General features: G+C 41.9%; 1 protein-coding gene across 1 annotated transcript in view; it reads right to left on the bottom strand.

Moving 5' to 3' along the window:
* BMP5 (bone morphogenetic protein 5) overlaps window positions 1–13,232 on the bottom strand; it is an 83,323-nt gene that overhangs the window by 29,124 nt on the left and 40,967 nt on the right. The window lies entirely within an intron of this gene.

The following is a 13,232-nucleotide window of genomic DNA, read 5'->3' on the forward strand; positions in this document are numbered from 1 at the left end:
ACTAGCAGCTTGGGACTGCTTGGGGCTGGGAGCAGCGGCAAGATGATTGGCTTTTGGGGGTCACGTGCTCTGCATGCAGGCTCTGGCAAACTCCCAGGAGAGAGAGAGACAGAGTGTGTGCAGTGTGTATGTGCATGTGTGTGGGAGCTACGTGGACAGCATGGCTGTGGGTCGGGAGTGAGGGGTACCAGCAGGGCTGGCAGGGGCAGGGGCTTATGAGTGAGGGGCAGAGGCAGAGCACAGGCATATCGCTGCCCTCCCCACAATCATATACCCCTCCAGCTTCTCCATCCCCTTCTCCCAGCTCCTTCCCCCCACAGGCCTCTTTATTTATACTGGAAATATGGTAACCTTACAACATACATATTCCCCTCTTTCTACCTTAACTGGATGTGTGTATATGAATCAGGGAAGCTGATTTTCTGAGCAGTATAGAAGCACCCTGATTTGATTGTTTCCTGCTCCACGGTGCTATTTATGCACCTGAGGGAATCAATTGACTTAAGGGCTCATTGTTCTTCACTCTAGAGAAGTTAATCATTGTCTCTTTTTTTTAATGGTCTTGACATTCCACTAATCAAGGTAAATTTTGCTGTCTGCTAGGCCTCTGTCCTCTGTTTGCCCTGAAGACTCTTTAACTGTTTTCAGAATCATAGATCCACCCGTGGAGATCAGTCTTTAGCAGCAGCTAGAGTATTCATCATAGTTAAGCAAGAAAGGGAGGGTGATCCAGCTGAAGATTAGGTCTGTCCCTGCTTTACATAGCTCTGGAAGAATCTGCCTTTCATTCTGCCTTTCAACAATAAGATGTGCTTTCTATTCTGTGGTATATCATATGTAAGAAAGTAAGGTAGTTTTTGGTTTCAAGAAAATAATTTTTATGACACATCTACACTTTATTTCCTACAGGAGTAATATATAGAAGGAGGAACTGGAACTGTTGTGAAAGACAAATGCAAATACAAGGCCAGGATTGTCAGCTTATTGAAGCAAAAAATCTATTGAACCAAAACATCCAAAAGATGTTTTGCAAAATCAAACCTGTACAGTCTATGCTTATAAGGCACCTTATGGTTGAGTAATTACATCAACCTTAATGGAATTTCATAAAAGCAGTCTATACATTTTGGATCAAAATTTGTGATGAACATCAAATGAAGATTGAACCAAAAAAAGCTGAACAGCATAATTATCTTTTTCTCCAGTTCATGAAGCACAAAAAATATTTTAGCACAATAAATTTCCTGTATTGCATGGGCTTTTACACATACTGCTCCAAATAATTTGAATATTTTCACATTACGGCAAACATGCAACTATACACATATGAAGCGTATGTTGCAATTATCTTAAGTGTTTGATTTAACCCCTGCTGGCAAGGAACTGTAACCACTCCTAAAATAGTGGGTGATCTTGAACTATCTCTGTTCTGCACTGTCTACCTCAACAGTATCATTCCAAGAGGAAGCCTTTGCCATAATTTTTAATATCCTTCCTTCTGTAGTAAAATAAGATCAGTAAAATTAACCTAGTTCCTTGTGGTTTATCTATGCGTGTTGAAATTGGGATTGGAAAATCTCTTTAAGGAAAGCACCTTGTATGACTGATGCACAATGATGCCATGATCCACTGGATTCTACTATCGTGTATTATTTAAAAGAAATGTATTTTGTAGTTGTATAAGCATATAATTACATTGTGTTTAACATTTTCATTATGATTAATGCATTTAAACTGTGAATGCTATGTGGAGAGCCTTACAGCTTTATGAAATAATTACTCAAAAGATGATAAAACAGGGAGATTCTTTGATTAAGAGTGTTAAAAAAAGGAACTACATCTTCTAAAATAAGGTAACATCCTGGCTTTGTACTTGGAATCTGGAACCTACTTGTGGAATGATGTGTGCCTGATTCTGCACTCATGCGATTACTTCAGTGCAAACACATTATGAATTCATTCCAATATCCCCTCATATAAAGGCCAAAATTCCAAAATGTCCATGGAGCAGAATCCAAACTCAGACACCACGTTCCATATATACTGCATAGGCTGGGCACTTCACAATGGAATTCACAATAGGTAGCATGCTGAGCAAGCTAACTATGGAAATACTAAGGAGAGAATGCATCTGAAATCTCACCACTCTCCAACTTGTAATGATTCTCAGTCTATTAAGAATCTGAGGTTAATTTACACCTCACCCCTGCTTTGTCTCAGGGAACTCAAATATACATGTTTCATTCACAGTAGATTCCCCTAATCACCCAGGAATGGAGTAGACTGGATTGATGGGACTTTCCATACATGCTATGGATATTAGCCAAGATTAGCCATACAGCCAAGATTCATTGAGGTAGAAACAAAGAAAAATAAGCATAATGTTCTAGCTCAGGGATTACACAGCTCATTTTGTTGGGTGGCATTCAATAGTCTGTTCTCTGACTTGTTTAGGCATCTCACCATGGACAGCCAATGGATAATAGGAATAAACAGCCCTTGGAGCAGGAATCATAGTGTCCCCCTCTCATACTAAGGAGGGAAGTGGATCCAGGCCTCACACTTCTTGGGAAAATTCTCTAATCACTAAGTTAATATATCTTTTAGCCTATAATATATATATTGCATTTAATTTGCGTATAACAGCACCACAGCCACTTCCTCTCTTGTTGATTTGCAATACAGTGACCATGGTTACCATATTTTTGGGATTCACTTAATATTGTCAATGTATATGCTAGGAATGCTCAGACTATACTTACTGGAGTGGGTCCTGAAAAGTTACTTAGATAGAGGCATCTAAATTGAGGATCCCAAATAGGCTTAGGCATGAGATAGATGCAGAGATGTTCAGTCTTGCTAACAGGGTGACAATTCTGGACATGTGCAAAAGAACTCACAGCCATGAAACAGCTTTATCCAACAAAATGTTATCACTGCCCAAAAATGTTGCCAACCCCAGGTACAGACATTGTTCTAAGTGACTGAAGACATGGACCAAGTGTTTTTATTGAGCATGTGTTTGGTGCCATTCAGGCAACACAACATATGTTCCTTGCTTTAAGGAGCTTATAATCTAATTTATATAAACAGAGAAGCATATACTGAAGGGGCGGTATCCAAATGCATCTATTCAGACCAAGATATAGATTAGCACAGATGTATATATCTGTCTGTGTATATATTACTATATAGTATTCAGTGAACAATTCACAACACAAGCTCTCCACCCTTGACAGGCTTTAAAAAAACTTTTTTTAAAGAAAGGATTTAGAGAAAAAAAAGGTTGCTGACGGCCACACGAGATTGAGGGAGTTCAAACTGTCGGGACATCCTCCACATAAAATAGTGCACCTCACTCAGAGCTTCAAGCATCACCACTCTGATCTTTATAGAGGGAAACTGCAGTATCTTTACAAGCAGTCTTGCAACCTCTCCTCTGAAAACCTCTGCCACCTCCATTGTTTCCAGGAAGCCCCTGGTGTTCTGCAGGAGAGGGCCTTGGCCTACTGACATATCTATTCGTTGTTTCAGGAAATTCCACTCAGATTTGACTGAGATATAAAGTCTGGAAAAAAACATTTCTACCATTCTGATCCCATCAAGAACACTAAATATTCCAAAGCCAGGTCTGTGCTGTTGTGAGAACAACAACCGCACTGCCACCATCATACATTGCACTGAAAATACCCAGGACTTACCGGAACAAAGATAAGGAGGCAGAGGGGCATCCAGGTATCATGTCATAAGTCCCAACTCACCATGTGGTCTCAGTGACCACAGAGGGGTAGAGAAGCTCTGAGGCAAGAAGAAAAGGAATGGGTCTGGGCCCAGTGGTGGTGGCGGCTGCTCGGCGCCAAGCCAAGCCCGGCAATTTCAGCTATACACAATTTCAACTATACGTGCTGATCTGGGAATGTAACCGCTGTGTAAGTTGCAATTGTAATGTACTTCCTGTCAGTAAAGTGGCAGGACACTCACAGTGCCCTCATCTCCTTTTTCCTCTGGCAAGTTAAAGGATATGTGATGTCTTGGCCATTATTTATTTGGGTAGCTATGAATCATGATTGTTACAAAAGTTGTTTAGAACAGGTAAGAAACACCAGCCTAGGATGGCTTTAGACAATGAAGTTTCTGCCTTGGGCAGTGGTTGGACTAATTCACCCACCCCTGGTGCTAGCCCTGCACAGGGCCAGGGGAATTCCCACCTCTCTGTGCACCCCTTCTCCCCACCCCCCTCACAATGCCTGCATACCAGATCCAGCCTCTGCAGCACCCACTCCAGTTAGTCCAAGGCTGTGCTGCACATAGCACCTACTCTGCCCGGTCTTGGACACCAGTTCCAGGCAATCCAGGGTAAGGTGGTGTGTGCAGCTCAAAACCCAGACCAGCTGAAGAGAGCACTGCATGCAGTGGTGTCCCACATTGGCCAGACTAGGCACTGGATCCCATGTGATTGATGAGTTTGACACCCTTAGACTATATGACTTCCTGAGGTCCCTTTCAGCCCTGCTTTTCCATAATTCTATGAATTTGTGCTTGGATCTATGGCTCTGGAATATGATTTTCCTTGAGAGTTACAGAATTACATCTTTCTCTTTTCCATTTAGGAATTAATAGACCAAGTTTTCTTCAGTTTGAAAAACATGAGCAAAATGAATAATAATACTTTTCTTCTGTGATTTCTATACTCTTGCAATAAAAATGATGGGCAAAGTGTTGCTGACTTCCACTTGTTAGCATTAAAACAAAGGTTCTGATTCTTGAAATATTTTTATAGATAGATAGATAGATAGATAGATAAACAGTTTGAATACATTTGTGTCTATATAAGTATAACCTCATGAATCCAGCATGCTCAGGACTGAGGACCTGCCAGAAATATGAAAATTCCAGATTTTTTAAAATGGATCAGCGGCCAGTCATGGAACAGCTGGTGAGGGCAAGTGGGTAGCGGCAACCAGTCCCAGAGCAGCAGCCACACACACAGTGGAGGTGTGGGGTGGTGGATGGTGGCAGCAGCCCCTGCGTGCTAGCTTCCCGCTCTGCTGCTCCGTTACTGACCACTGCTACTCCACGATGGTGTGTAGTTTTAAAAAGTACCTGATTTTTGATAATTCCAGATTTTTTATATCCATATTTACGCGGTTATACTGTAACCTCAAACAAATACACACAATCTGTGGTCACTTTCTTATACATGTGGGGAAAGCATCACAAATATATTCAAATTGCTTCTATAGCCGCATATATAATATGTTGTAATTCACTTACTACTCCCCTCCTGAATAAATAAGAATGTGATCCCCTCTAATTTTAATTGAAGCTTTTGGTGTCAAAAGAGTGGAATCGTTCCAAAATGGACTCAACAAACTGTTGAATAGATAGACATTAAAAGAGATAATTTAAAAAATATGATCCTCAATTTATCACTGGCTCAGCAAAACAGTAAATTATATGCTGACTACTTCCATATGTTACGCAACTTGGTACTCCTATTATTCAATATAAAATATACCATTAAGAGACAAAGTCTACATTTCATATGAATGTGATTCCTATGATACTAAATACCATCCTATAGAAAAAGCACATTCCAATGTCATGTGGCCTTTTGTACTTTCTCAGCATTTTTAAGGGAAAAAATATGAGCTGCAATAACCAGACCTTTCCCCCAGTTGTTATTCACACATTGTTTTAAATAGGGAAGTTTCTTATTGTTAATTTAAACATGACTGTTCATACATCACTTTTAGTGATGACTCAAGAAAATATGCCCATGCACTAATTCTCTGAAAAGTCAACCAAAGATGACAGTCAGAAAATGATTGATATGACCACCCATTTATAATATAGTAACATCCAGAAGGCACAGTCATGATTTAGGACCCATTATCCAAGTGTCATAAAATGCATACAAAAATATAGTACTATGTTTAAATTTACCATCCAGGATCCCAATTCTGCATGACTAACTGAAGTGGCACAGCACAGCTCCCCCCTATAACTTGAAAATCTCCAGTTGCAAAAATGCCTGTAGATGGGCTGTCCTCCAGAAAACGCAAAAAAGATAAGGAGAGGAACTCCCTCCCAAAACAACCAGCTTCATTTAACTAAAGGAAACCAAAATACAAATGAATTAGGCCATAAGTCAATGTAAAGCTGCCTGTATCACCAGAAGCTAAAAAGAACATTACATTTTTTCTGGTCTAGGATAAGACATGGCAATGTAAGTTCAACTGTTATTTTACAATTTCCTAAATGTACTAGTCAAAAGGTTTCTTTCTTGTTATGTACTGAACAAAGGCATTTTTTAGTCTAGTACCAATACATTATTTTCACTCTCTTTCTGAATGGGCCTCCTATGGTATCAAGGGCATTTAACAAATATGCGAACCTTCTGAAAAGAAGCAGGAATAGATTTTCTACTGAACAACAAATACTTTGCTTTATATCCATTATCACACACAAGCAACTATATTAAATGAATGTTAAGACTCCAAAGTCAAACATATAAAGATAGAAATGCCAGTATTAAGGTTGCACAGGCAACCTTCATTTACCCTCCTTATCTGTGTTCATTATGATACCTTCTTGAAATATATGATTGCAAAATACCTTTTTCCACAGCAGCCTGGAGCTGCACTTGCAGAAAAAGTCCTGATCAACCTTGCAGCCCAGGGCTGAAGTATATGCAGTGAAAATCTATGTTTCAGATTTAGCTAACTCACGAGTCTCTATCAAGAATGTGCAAATCAAAATTTTTCAAAGGCTTATTTTTCAGATAAATGTGGGTAGAATTTTACAGGAACAGCCAAAAGCACATTCCTGTCTTCTCACTCTTTTCAGTTTCACCCTCTTGCTCTGTGGAGGCACTATGGTATCTTTTGTCTTAATTTTTCCCCGGAGACAGCTGAATATATTTTGATAAAGCTTTTTTTTTTTTTTTTTGCAAAATGGGACAAGAATATACATTCCACGTGTACCCTAAATTAAATTATTAGAATAGTTAAGATGATAAGTGGCTTATAAAACAGGCTACATCAGGTACATCAGGAAAGCAAATGGAAGCAGGAGGCCGCTGCTTAACACCTCGGGACAGCTGGTAATGCCCATTTTGCTTTGGTATTTCACTGTAGTAAGGGGAAAAACAAGTGAGATAAGAATCACAGGGCACATGCTGGGAATGATAGCCTTCCCACTGTGGATGCTGAGCTGGTACAAAACTAACTAGAAAAGCTAGACATTTTCAAGACAGCAGGACTGAATGGACTTTATCCGAGAGTGCTGAAGGAGCTGGCCAAGGTTATTGTGGAACCCCTGGCAAAACTCTTTCAGAAATCGTGGTACACAGGGGAGATCTGTGAGGATTGGAAGAGAGCTAACATTGTGCCCATATTCAAGGAGGGGAAGAGGAAGGACCCTGGCAACTATAGGCCAGTCGGCCTAACCTCCATCCCAAGGAAAATCCTGGAAAAGCTCATTAAAGAATCTATGTGCGATACGCTCGTTAAGGGTAAGATTCTGAATGAAAGCCAGCATTGCTTCGTCACAGGTAGATCTTGTTTTACAAATCTCATCTTCAGAAGTCTGTGGGCCAACGAGAGGTAAAGCACTCCTCAACCTGGTACTGGCAACTGGGGATGACCTAATCGGTAACCTAACAATCGATGGGAAGCTGGGTGACAGCGACAGCTGATCACCTTCACCATCTGCCGTAAAGCTGGCAAGACAGTCAGCAATACAGAGATCCTTGACTTTAGGAAAGCTGACTTTGACAAGCTCAGGAGACTTGTCAGTGAGGTCCTAAGGGACCACAACCCAAAGGGGAGGGGAGTTCATGAAGAGTGGTTGCTCCTCAAGGGAGCATTCCTTGATGCACAAACTAATGCTATTCCATCTTGGACGAAAAGCAGCAAAAAGGCACAGTAGCCCCCTTAGCTCTCCAGGGAACCAGCAGACCTCCTGCAGCTAAAAAGAAAGACCTACAAAGGGTGGAGGACAGGATCCACCTCCAGGGAGGAATATTCTGCACTGGTCCAGACCTGCAGGGAGCAAACAAGGAAAGCCAAGGCTGTGACTGAATTCCAACTAGCTACAAGTATCAAAGATAATAAAAGGTCCTTTTTTAGATATGTGGGGAGCTGGAGGAAAAGCAAGGGCAACATTGGACCCCTGCTAAACCAGAAGCGACAACTGACAACCGATGCCCAGGAAAAAGCCAATTTGCTAAATGGGTACTTTGCATTGGTCATTCATCAATCCTATGGGACGCCCCTGCCCATTACAGGACAGGGAGGCCCAGATGAGGGAGATTCCTTGCCCTCCATCAATGCTGACCTTGTGAAGAAACACCTTGAGAGGCTCAAAACCTTCAAGTCCAGCCCTGACGGTTTACACCTGAGGGTACTCAAGAAGCTGGCTAGCATCATAGCTCAGCCCCTAGCATGGATCTCTGAGAACTCCTGGAACTCTGGTGAAGTGCCCAAAGATTAGAAGAAGGTGGTGCCTATCTTCAAGAAAGGGACGAAAGTGGATCTGACAAACTACAGGCCCATCAGCCAACCTCTTTCCCAGGGAAGGTCTTAGAAAAAATCATTCTCAATGGACTGGCTGATGGCAACATCCTGAGGTATAGCCAGCATGGGTTTGTTGTGGGTAGGTCTTGCTTGACCAATCTCATTTCCTTTTATGACCAGGTGACCTATCACCTGGACAAGTGAGAGGAGGTTGATGTTGTTGAGTTTAACTTTAAAAAAGCCTTCGATCTGGTATCCCTTGAAACTGGACAACAGCAGCCTTGGGTCCACCATATTCTGCTGGCTCCATGGTCGGGCCCAGAGGGTGGTGGTTGATGGAGGTCAATCATCATGGTGCCCTGTGACCAGTGGGCTCTGTCCTTGGGCCTATATTGTTCAACATCTTCATTAATTATGTGGACATTGGCATCTGAAGTGGACTGGCCAAGTTCGCCAATGATACCAAACTTTGGGATAAAGTATCCACACCTGAGGACAGGAGGGTGATCCAGGCTGTCCTTGACAGGCTCAGGAAATGAGCGGATGAGAACCTAATGGTGTTTAACACCAAAAAATACAAGGTTCTCCACCTAGGGAGGAAAAACCTGCAGCATCCTTATAAAAGCTTGGCAGTGCTATGCTGGCTAGCACTACGGATGAAAGGGACTTGGGGGTCATGACTGACCACAAGATGAATTTGAGCCTTCAATGTGGTGCTGTGGCTAGTAAAGTGAACAAAACGCTGGCTTGCATCCATAGATGCTTCTCAAGCAAATCCCATGGTGTCATTCTCCCATTGTACTCGGCCTCGTTGAGGCCGCAGCTGGAGTACTGCATCCAGTTTTGGGCTTCACAATTCAAGAAGGATGCAGAGAAGCTTAAGAGAGTCCAGAGGAGAGCCATGCGCATGATCAGAGGTCAGGAAAACAGACCTTACAATGACAAGCTGAGAGCTATGGGACTTTTAGCCTGGAAAAGCGCAGGCTCAGGCAATCTGATGGCCACCTGTAAGTTTATCAGGGGTGTTCACCAGGATCTGGGGGAACGATTGTTCACCAGATCCCCCCAAGGGATGACAAGGTCAAATGGTTATACACTCCTGCAACACTGTTTCAGGCCGGAGATAAGGAAGAATTACTTTACTGTCCGAGCCCCCTAGGTCTGGAATAGCTTGCCACTGGATGGTTCAAGCACCTACTCTGAATGCCTTCAAGAGAAAATTGGATGTTTATCTTGCTGGGATCCTGTGACCCGAGCTGACTTCCTGCCCCTGGGGCAGGGGGCTGGACTCAATGATCTTCCTTGGTTTCTTATAGCCCTAATGTCTATAAGTCTATGGAATCTATGAACAGGTCTCTTGCCACCTGGACACAGGTGAGAAGGTCAACATTATATACTTAGACTTTCAAAAGGCTTTTGAGCTACTATCCCACAATATCCTTGTGGAAAAACTGGAAGATTGTGGGCTTAACTGCTCAACAGTTCAGTGGGTGGGAAACTGGCTGCATGGTAGGACCCAGAGAGTTCTCATGAATGGATCTGTGTTGTCCTGGCAAGAAGTAGCCAGTAGTTTCCTGCAGGGGTCCGTGCTTGGACCAATGCTTTTCAACATCTTTATCAATGATTTGGACGTGGAGGTGCAAAGCTCACTGGAGGATGACACCAAGTTATGGAGGAGCGTGGTCATGCCAGAAGATAGGTTGCAGATACAGGTGGACCCGGAGAGGCTGCAGAGCTGGGCAGACGAGAATCAGATGAAGTTCAACACTTAGAAATGTAAGGTGCTCCACCTGGGGGCAAAAAATCCCCAACATACCTACAGGCTTGGTGGTGACAATTTGATTTGCACCATGGCCAAAAGGGACCTAGGGATAGTGATTAACCATTGGGAGTGTGATGCAGACTGTGGGGGCAGGGGTGGGGGGGATTGTTTAAAGGCTAGGGAACTAGATTTTCTACACTGGGCAAGGAGGGTTGTTGCTCATATGTGGTGAGTGACACTGGGGAGGGGGGCACCTGCCTGTGCAGAATGAGGCCCCTTGGTCTGTGGTCTTCTTTCTAGAGCTGTTTTTAGCTCAGAAGTTGAAAAGTTCTGCTTTATCAGACTACTGCTATATGTTTTTTGCTGGGGGGGAAGGGAGTTTGTTGTTGTTTTGGGGATTTTTTAGGGGGGTTTTGGTTTTTGTTAGCTGGTAGATTTGCTCATTTGGTTTGTTTAAGTAGCTCATTCTCATAGAAAGGAAATACAAAATAATTTCAGCTGAATGGAAATGAATGGCAAAATCAGTTTCCACAACAGCAATTATACCTCAGTATTCTTTCTGGGGGAAAAATGGACAATTATTACTTAGGCCTAGATCCACAAAGAGATCTTAGGCATAATGTTGTGACAACACGCCTTTCTGGCACTTGGTTACCTAGGGGAATCCAAAGGTCTGAGCTAGGCATTCAGATTCCATATACAATGCATGTATAGGTGTTGAGTGCCACAGACTGCAAAAGTCAGCATGCTGAAGTATCCAAGCTAGCCAGAAGGAAACAATGAAGACAGGAATGTGGCTTAAATCTTATCTCTTAGAGTTGGATCCTTCACTCCAGGCTGAAGGAATGTGCCTCCCTCCACCTGGGATGAACTCATTTCCAGAGACAAACGCTAAGATAGTTCATTTCTTTAACACAAAAGAGAGTAAGGAGATAGGTCCTTTTCCCACTGCTCTCACATCCTGGGTGAATGCCCTAGCAACCAGCTCATAGAGTTACTCTCCCTCTTTCCAATGAATGTCCTTGCTCATTGTATAATTATTTATACAGAGTAAAATATCTTCACCAGGAAACCTGAGAAAAATCCACTGGTTAGGGTGGTATCCTCTGAGGTAGGACATATGGGGCACCTACACATGTGCCTGACACCTGCTCTAATGTGTTCTAATTAGCATGCGTCAGAGCAGACTCATCGAATCGAGTCTGCTGGAGCATGGTAATGACTGCACTCAAGCAGCCTCGGCATCATGTGTATTCAGGGTCCCCACACTTCAAAATGGCAGCAGGAGTCCTTTAAAGCTCATTAAAGCTCAACTTAAAGCTCCTCTGCCACCAGTTTGAAGCATGGGACACTGAATTCACAAGATGTTGTGGGCATTTTAATTATAGCAGCTCCCGAGATCTGCTCTAATTAAAGCACCTCCCCTCTCCCCACCCCTGAGCACATGTAAACACATCCATGGGTTTTAAATGCAGACAAAGAGATTGATTTCATGGAGAGTGTTCTAACAGCTGAATCAATGGGTAAAATCACATACATCCTGAATAACAGTGTTTTCCAATCTGAAAAGCACATATTGAAAATAACCAAAACAGAGTGTGGATTACCTAGTTGATGAATCCCATGAAGTTTTAGACATCAGAACTGGATGGTTGTGTACAAACCCAACAGCAGAATTGTAGACACCTATGGGACTTTAAGGGGGTAAATTAAATACCTAATGTAGGTTTCTCTAGGATTAGCCCCTGTCCTGAAAAATGGTGGCGGGGGCACTTTAAGTAAAACTCATTCTATGAGCTTTAGTTCAAAGTGCCCCACCACCATTTTTCAGCATGGGGATGCTGATACACATGATGCTTGGGGTGCTTTTAATTAACATGCTAATTAAAGCCCCCCCCCATCCACACGTCTCCCAGAGCACATCTATAAATGCTCTTAGGTCCCTTTGGATTAACCCTTAGTTCTTTACTACCTAGTACCAATGTGTGGTTATCATCTTAAGCCCCTAATCTACAAATATTTACAAATGGATAAATACTTTCCATCAAAGGTATTCCTACTGATAACTCTTACACACTTACTGTGTTTGTAGTATCGTATAATAGCAACCAAGCCTAGTTTACAGAAGATTTTCTTCTCTTTTTAACTGCTGAATCAAATAAGTCTCATTTACTTAAGATTGCTGTATTTATTGAACACATCTTCTTCTACAACAAATTTAGGAAAGGAACTCCTAGATCAGAATAAAAAGGAATAATAGCTTTATAAGGCAAAAGTCTAGACTTGGAAAGAGACATGCAGGAGTGATTGAGAGTCTAACTTTCTAAGACTGAAAATGATCAGAGGAAAAAACCCCAAAAATATAAATCCTGACCCCAATAGTTCTTCTTCTCCATATTAACTTTATGTCATTGAATTGATATCATAGATCAGTTTATCTCTGGCACAAATAGCTGACAAGGCAAAAGTTACATCCAAGTATTTTTTGTGAGGTAGTATGTACTACTTAAATCTTTTCAGAGATCTAGCATGATTACGAGCTTTTAGAGAGTTGTCAATGATGTATAAGCTATAGCCAAATTTTCTTTTACAGGAATATGCACTATACTACATGTGTTAAAGACGCATGCTTTTTAATGACTAAGCGGGTTATTTCTACATTTTCCATCCAAGAAAAAAAATCTCAGCCACTTTTTTTTTTTGAGCCCATCACTCCTAATCATGAAACCTTAAAAATTGTGTACAGACAACCATAGAATAAACTGCTGGTGTACAATATAACTGTACGGATATGAGGGAGGATTTGATATGGGGTAACAGGAGTCTGGTTTCTCATTTTTTGTTCAGCAGCATGTTGGAATTATACTCTACCCATTTCTAACCCTGAAGCTAATAAAGGAAGAATGTCATTATAAAAAGGGGGGCATTATTCTCCCAACTTTCTATACCAG

This window comes from Crocodylus siamensis, chromosome 1 (assembly GCF_052110815.1).
Source record: "Crocodylus siamensis isolate JL-2025a chromosome 1, ASM5211081v1, whole genome shotgun sequence".
NCBI lineage: Eukaryota > Metazoa > Chordata > Crocodylia > Crocodylidae > Crocodylus > Crocodylus siamensis.